The sequence below is a fragment of the Myxine glutinosa genome, chromosome 3, assembly GCF_964187855.1.
Source record: "Myxine glutinosa chromosome 3, kmMyxGlut1.1, whole genome shotgun sequence".
NCBI lineage: Eukaryota > Metazoa > Chordata > Myxini > Myxiniformes > Myxinidae > Myxine > Myxine glutinosa.
Window position 1 is genome coordinate 50582427 of NC_136263.1, and position 7736 is coordinate 50590162.

The following is a 7736-nucleotide window of genomic DNA, read 5'->3' on the forward strand; positions in this document are numbered from 1 at the left end:
CACAAACAACAAGCATGAAGAACTAATGTAACGTGTTAAATAAGGTGGTGTAAAAGACTGCATCAATGGCGGTGAAAGTTTTGTTTCACCCATCCGATTTGTATGGTTACCACCACGCCTGGTATGCAAGTTTCACGATCAAAACGAACATGGATTGTGCTCGGAAAGCAAGAGTTTAAAAGCCTCTTCCCATGTCCGTTTGCTCAAATCTATGCAGGGTAAGGTGTTCTATGAACCCTAGTTTTAATACTGGGTTTTGGTTGAAGAAGTTTACTTTGTGAATGCTTGACATGATCATGCTAATAACAAAAGTTTTTTACTTGCGAAAATCTAAGATTTTTCAAGTTTATTGGTTGGTCTTGTGTGTTATTCTGTCTGTCTGTCTGTCTGTCTGTGTGTTTGTCAGTCTGTCTGTCTGTTTGTTTGTCTGTTTGTCTGTATGTCAGATGCCTACAGGTCACAATTTTCAACCGATCTTCACGAAATTTCACCAAATGGTAGAGTTGGTCGTAAGCAAGAAGCCTATTGCTTTTTGGGGTAAAAAGGTCAATAGGTCAACATAGACCAAAGGTCACCAACTTTGTAAAATTTCTAAAATCCTCAATTTTCATCCAATTAACTTGAAATTTGAAGAGTACTTGCATATCTGGTCACTGAATTCAACCACCAAGTACTTTTGAGGTCAACATAGGCCAAATTTCTAAAATCCTTAATTTTCATCCAATTAACTTGAAATTTGAAGATGACTTGCATACCAGGTCACTGAATTCAACCACCAACTTTTGAGGTCAACATAGGCCAAAAGGCCAACATAGGCCAAAAGGTCAACATAGGCCAAAAGGTCAACATATGCCAGGTTTCTAAACTCCTCAATTTTCATCCAATTAACTTAAAATTTTAAGGGGATTTGCAGACCAGGTCACTGAATTCAGCCACCAAATATTTTTGAGGTCAACATAGGCCAAAAGGTCAACATAGGCCAGGTTTCCAAAATCCTCAATTTTCATCCAATTGACTTGAAATTTGAAGAGAATTTGCATACCAGGTCACTGAATTCAACCACCAATTATTTTTGAGGTCATCATCGGCCACCAACATTTTTGAGGGATTTTGCAAATGTCGTGCAATGCGTGACATATATCTTGTTTCGTTTGTTTATTTACAAAATCGAGGCTCGTGGGATAGGGAAATGGCAGAAGGTATAAAGGCAATGTAGTGACGGGTGGTGGAGCTACAGTTCGACAAAATAGTCAAAGGATAGAGAGAGAGAACGGGTTGGAAACAGTAACCTGCAAGATGAGGGTTAGATTAGGGAAGGGACTTGGGCAAGTTGGGGTAGAAAAGAAAGCGATGGAGGTTGAAAGGAGATAGGCATGTACCCCCTGCTTAAGTCTCTGGAGGGAAGAGTGAGATGATTCTGGAAAGTAGTTCCACAGATGGGGAGAGAATAGTGGAGATGTGCAATAATGGTCCATACAAGGAACCTTTGAATAAGGAGGAGGCCATTAGGCCCATCAAAGTGTGTGCAATTATTACCAAAATATGGTTGTATGTCCATGCTCTATCCATTTCAATGCTGAGCGTCAAGCAAGGAAGCAGCACGTACTGCCTGGTTAATACGCCAGGATGGCGTTGTTGAATCAGGAGGCGTCGGTGGAGGAATATGTTTGCATCCTGGAGGAGTCGGGGTGTTTGGAAGGTTTAGAGAGCAGAGGCCAATAAAAACAAAAGCCATAGATATCTATCTCTGATTTGAAAACCATAGGCCTTATGCTCAGCCTCATTGGAGGAAATTCCAGTAATTTTGAGCTTTAGATTCCACTGAATACAGGAGAAACAGATGTAATGCTGAAGCGCCAGCCCATAGGGGAGAGCTGTACTCCATGCAATTTATTTCTTGCTTTAAAGGCTGAGTAGTCCTGATTATTTTTACACACTTTTATTGAACTTAATCTGAACTGTGTTATTGTCTCGTTTCAAATATTTGAGCCGTTCGTTTTCTAGGTTTCATATGTCCGAGAGAGCTGAAATTTGGCCCACTGTTCTCTTTCCTGGTACATTTTCATCTATCAACATTTAATTTAAAAAAAAATAATAATAGGTTTAAAACTTTTTTTTTAAATTGTGTCGCCCCAAAAACATGTTTTTTCGTTTACTTGTTTTTATCAAAGAATTCATTGGAACAACAGAGGATAGATAAAGCTAGTCTGCCAAATGTGTTTGGCCCAAGAGAGGTGGTGGCTGATGGCGAGGCCGAGCTGATCGAGAAGAGAGGCCTGCCACAACTTTAACCCTGATTGCTGGACCCAGCACAAAACACTTGAAATACGGAACATTGCTTGAACATCGATTTACTCTCACAGTCGCTTTTGGCATGCAATTCATTCTATTGTAGATGGTGAACTTGTTTGTGTTTTACAAGATTTCAGATAATCACCAAATGCCAATACTTAATGGAAATGGATGCAGTCTTGTGTGGAATATCTAATTACACCTGTGTGCTGGGAATACAGTATAAATAATGACGTGTTCTTCTTCTCAAACAACTCGAGGCAATGTGAAAGTTTAAATGCTGGAAAGTACAAATAAAACTTTAAAAAGTCAACTATTGTCACTTTGGAGAGAGGAGACAAAAAGTACTAGTTCCACCGAGATTTGAACTCGGATCGTTGGATTCAAAGTCCAAAGTGCTCACCATTACACCCTGGAACCCTGTGATCCAGGCCTTAATGTACCAAGGATTGAGAAAGTCAGGGAGAAAGTTTGATGCGAGCAAAGAATCTCCATTGAAATGTTACAAATGGGGTTGAGATTTGATTTTTCAAATGCAGGTTAGAAATTGAAATAAAATCAATTGTGGGCAATCTTGTAAACACGGGGTTCTGATTCCTCAGTGCTGATTATATTGCAGTGACAAGCGAACATTTTTGAGGAAATAAAATATTTGAATTCGAGTTTCAAAACTTTTTCAAACAAGAATTACCGCACTGTGGTCACAACCAGTGACAAAAACCGGTAACGGGTCGATTGGGAAACACATTTAAAGCACTCTTCAAAAATCTCACACAGAAGCGGTTCAGTATGGCATTTTAAAAAGGAAATAGGCAAAACCTAGAAACGTGCGAAATCCTTTATAATTACCCTTTAGAATTACCCTTTAGAACTACCCTTTATAATTACCCTTTAGAATTACCCTTTAGAACTACCCTTTAGAACTACCCTTTATAATTACCCTTTAGAATTACCCTTTAGAACTACCCTTTAGAACTACCCTTTATAATTACCCTTTAGAATTACCCTTTAGAATTACCCTTTAGAACTACCCTTTATAATTACCCTTTAGAATTACCCTTTAGAACTACCCTTTAGAACTACCCTTTATAATTACCCTTTTGAACTACCCTTTAGAATTACCCTTTAGAATTACCCTTTAGAATTACCCTTCAGAACTACCCTTCAGAATTACCCTTTAGAATTACCCTTCAGAATTACCCTTTAGAATTACCCTTTAGAATTACCCTTTCGAATTACCCTTTAGAATTACCTTTTAGAATTACCCTTCAGAATTACCCTTTAGAATTACTCTTTTGAAGTATGCTTTAGAATTACCCTTTAGAACTATCCTTTATAATTATCCTTTAGAATTACCCTTTTGAACTACCCTTTAGAATTACCCTTTATATTTACCCATTAGAATTACCCTTTAGAATTACCCTTTAGAATTACCCTTTAGAATTACCCTTTAGAATTACCCTTTTGAACTACCCTTTAGAATTACCCTTTATATTTACCCATTAGAATTACCCTTTAGAATTACCCTTTAGAATTACCCTTTAGAATTACCCTTTAGAATTACCCTTTTGAACTACCCTTTAGAATTACCCTTTATATTTACCCATTAGAATTACCCTTTAGAATTACCCTTTAGAATTACCCTTTAGAATTACCCTTTAGAATTACCCTTTAGAATTACCCTTTAGAACTATCCTTTATAATTATCCTTTAGAATTACCCTTTCGAATTACCCTTTAGAATTACCCTTTAGAATTACCCTTTAGAATTACCCTTTAGAATTACCCTTCAGAATTACCCTTTAGAATTACTCTTTTGAAGTATGCTTTAGAATTACCCTTTAGAATTACCCTTCAGAATTACCCTTTAGAATTACTCTTTTGAAGTATGCTTTAGAATTACCCTTTAGAACTATCCTTTATAATTATCCTTTAGAATTACCCTTTTGAACTACCCTTTAGAATTACCCTTTATATTTACCCATTAGAATTACCCTTTAGAATTACCCTTTATAATTACCCTTTGGAATTACCCTTTAGAATTGCCCTTTAGAATTACCCTTAAGAACTACCGTTCAGAATTACCCTTTAGAATTACCCTTTAGAATTACCCTTTATAATTACCCTTTATAATTACCCTTTATAATAAAACCCTTTATAATTACCTTTTATAATTACCCTTTATAATTACCCTTTATAAATACCCTTTAGAATTACCCTTTATAATTACCCTTTATAATTACCTAATTACCCTTTATAATTACCCTTTATAATTACCCTTTATAATTACCCTTTAGAATTATGCTTTTGAACTACCCTTCAGAAATACCCTTTAGAATTACCCTTTAGAATTACCCTTTATAATTACCCTTTATAAATACCCTTTATAATAAAACCCTTTAGAATTACCCTTTAGAATTACCCTTTAGAATTACCCTTTAGAATTACCCTTTAGAATTACCCTTTATAATAAAACCCTTTAGAATTACCCTTTAGAATTACCCTTTAGAATTACCCTTTAGAATTACCCTTTAGAATTACCCTTTATAATTACCCTTTATAATTACCCTTTATAATAAAACCCTTTAGAATTACCCTTTAGAATTACCCTTTAGAATTACCCTTTAGAATTACCCTTTAGAATTACCCTTTATAATTACCCTTCAGAATTACCCTTCAGAATTACCCTTTATAATTACCCTTTAGAATTACCCTTTGTAATTACCCTTTAGAATTACCCTTTAGAAATATCCTTTAGGATTACCCTTCAGAATTACCCTTTAGGATTACCCTTTAGAATTATCCTTTAGAATTACCCGTTGTAATTACCCTTTAGAATTACCCTTTAGAATTACCCTTTGTAATTACCCTTTAGAATTACCCTTTAGAAATATCCTTTAGGATTACCCTTCAGAATTACCCTTTAGGATTACCCTTTAGAATTATCCTTTAGAATTACCCGTTGTAATTACCCTTTAGAATTACCCTTTGGAATTACCCTTTGGAATTACCTTTTTTAAATTACCTTTTTTAAATTACCCTTTTGAATTACCCTTTAGAACTTGCTGACGAAAGCAGGTTGATACGGAACGGCTGGCTTGGCAAGCAATATGAAGCCACTTGCTAATGGAACACACCCCAAGGTTTCTGTCCCGACAGATCATGTGGTTGTGGCAACAAGTATGTCTGCTTTTACAAGGCAATGAAATTAATTTTCCAAAAACAAGTTGAAGAAAGCATTAAAGTTTCCACGGCATCAATTAATTGAACTCGTCCTAATACAAGCTACAAAGATAACTTTCTGATCTGGGTAAAAAATCAATGAAGGTCATCCCAATATTTTTAATCAAGATCGTTTAAATTTAATTCAAGTCCAATGGGTACAGCATTACACGAATTTACACAATGGAACCGTTTATGATGAATACAATTATTCTTATCTGTCAATGACAAAGAAAGCAAATGAGAGAAAATTTAAATCAAGGAAATAATCTCCGTTTAAGTGGATTTTCGAATTCAGGTTAAAATTACAGTAAGATAAGTTAAAACAATCTTGTAAACTAGATGGTATTCGTGGAATACTTACCCTGCACATTCAACTTGATTCGAGCCAACTCTTGTGTTTTTGAACGTTTTTTTCCCTTTTATCCAATATGGCTGCCGACCATGTGAGCGATGACATCATAAATGTACATTCTCTAAATAATTGTTGCATAGATCATGCTCATTACCTTTCAAACTGAGCAGACTAAGCGTTGTTCCTGTCGAATTATGACGTTATAGTTATGACACCAATGACGTCATCGTCAACATATCGTATTCCCCATCTGGAGATCTTTACAATGAGCCACGTTTCAATTTTTCCATAGAGCGGTTTTGGAGATAGAGGTGTAACGTTTTTCGGTTTTTCCAAGATGGCACCGTATCACATGATATATGACGTCATGCTTATCATTAAAATATTCTAAAGGAGGAGGCACTCCTATGGTGAAAATTTCGTGTTCATCAGACCAACAGTTGCTGAGAATTTTTTTTCATAATGATCGGGTAAGTGTTGTCATAACGAAGGCACCGATGACATCATCATTAACATATCTTATTCCCCATTGGGAGTAGTTGACAATAAGCCAGGTCTCAATTTTTTCCATGGAGTGGTTTCAGATATATAGGTGTGAATTTTTTCCAATATGGCGCCTGTACCATGTGACCTATGACGTCATAAATATCATTAAAATCTTCTACAGGAGGAGGCGCTCCTATGGTGAAAATTTCGTGTCAATCACACCAAGAATTGCTAAGAAAAAATTCATACTGATCGAATCAAGCGTTGTACTTATCGAATTATGACGTCATAATTAAGATACTGATGACATCATCATTAAGATATCTTATTCCCCAAGGTGAGTACTTGACAATGAGCCATGTTTCAATTTTTTCCATGGAGCGGTTTCAGAGATATGGAGGTGCAACCTTTTTCGATTTCTCCAAGATGATCTCACGCGATGAAGCTAACTCCCAGGGCCTCTCACTCACTCACCGCAGGCAGGTTGGTGGTCTTTCCGTCTTCTACCGACTCCTCTCTGGCCTTGCCCCCCCAGCTCTCTCTGGGCTCTGTCCCGCAAATATTCCTAAGCACAAGATCTGCCTGCAACCCTCTTTTGGTTAAACTGCCAAAATCAAGACTCTCTGCTCACCTTCACTCCTTCATTCCTCTTTTCTCCCGCCTCTGGAACAAACTCCCTCACTCTCTTCAATCCCACTCCACCCTCCAAGTCTTTAAAACAGCTGTTCACCACCATCTCTTATCTTCCCCCATCCAAAACCTTGATCTTTTCTACCCCCGCTAATTTCACCCCAATTCCCCTTTTTGAAATACCAACTTCTGTCCTGGAAGTCCTTGGTGTCCTTGTGCTTTATACTTCTCCCTCCCCCCCCCCTTCCCATGCCTCCTCCCCCCGGGCCCTCTCCCTTCCACACATCTCCCTGCTCTCGGATGTTGTGTTTGTGTGCTTCTCCTTTTCTCCCCATCTTGTCTTCCGCTCCCTCTTTTTGTGTATTTTGTTTGTCTGGTCGATTTGTTTGTGAAGTAAATGTTAGCTCTTTCACGAGCCTCGATTCAGTATACAAAAAAAAAAGACGTCTGCACCACGTGACCTTTGACGTCATAATTATCATTTAAAAAATTCTACAGGAAGAGCCGCCGCTCATATTCTGAAAATTTCGTGTCCATCGGACTAACAGTTGCAGATGAATTTTTTTTTTCATACTGATCAGATCAAGCGTTGTACTTGTCGAATTATGACGTCATATCGAAGGCACCGATGACATCATCCACATATCTTAATCCCCATGGGGAGCACCTGAACAATGAGCCATGTTTCAATTTTTTCCATTGAACGGTTTGGGAGATATGGAGGTGTAACGTTTTTCCAAGATGGCGTCCGT

General features: G+C 37.2%; 1 non-coding gene across 1 annotated transcript; it reads right to left on the reverse strand.

Moving 5' to 3' along the window:
- Positions 1-2640: 2640 nt before the first annotated feature.
- Positions 2641-2712, reverse strand: TRNAQ-UUG (transfer RNA glutamine (anticodon UUG)). Its single transcript has one exon. It is a non-coding gene; the product is annotated as a tRNA-Gln (tRNA).
- Positions 2713-7736: the final 5024 nt, after the last annotated feature.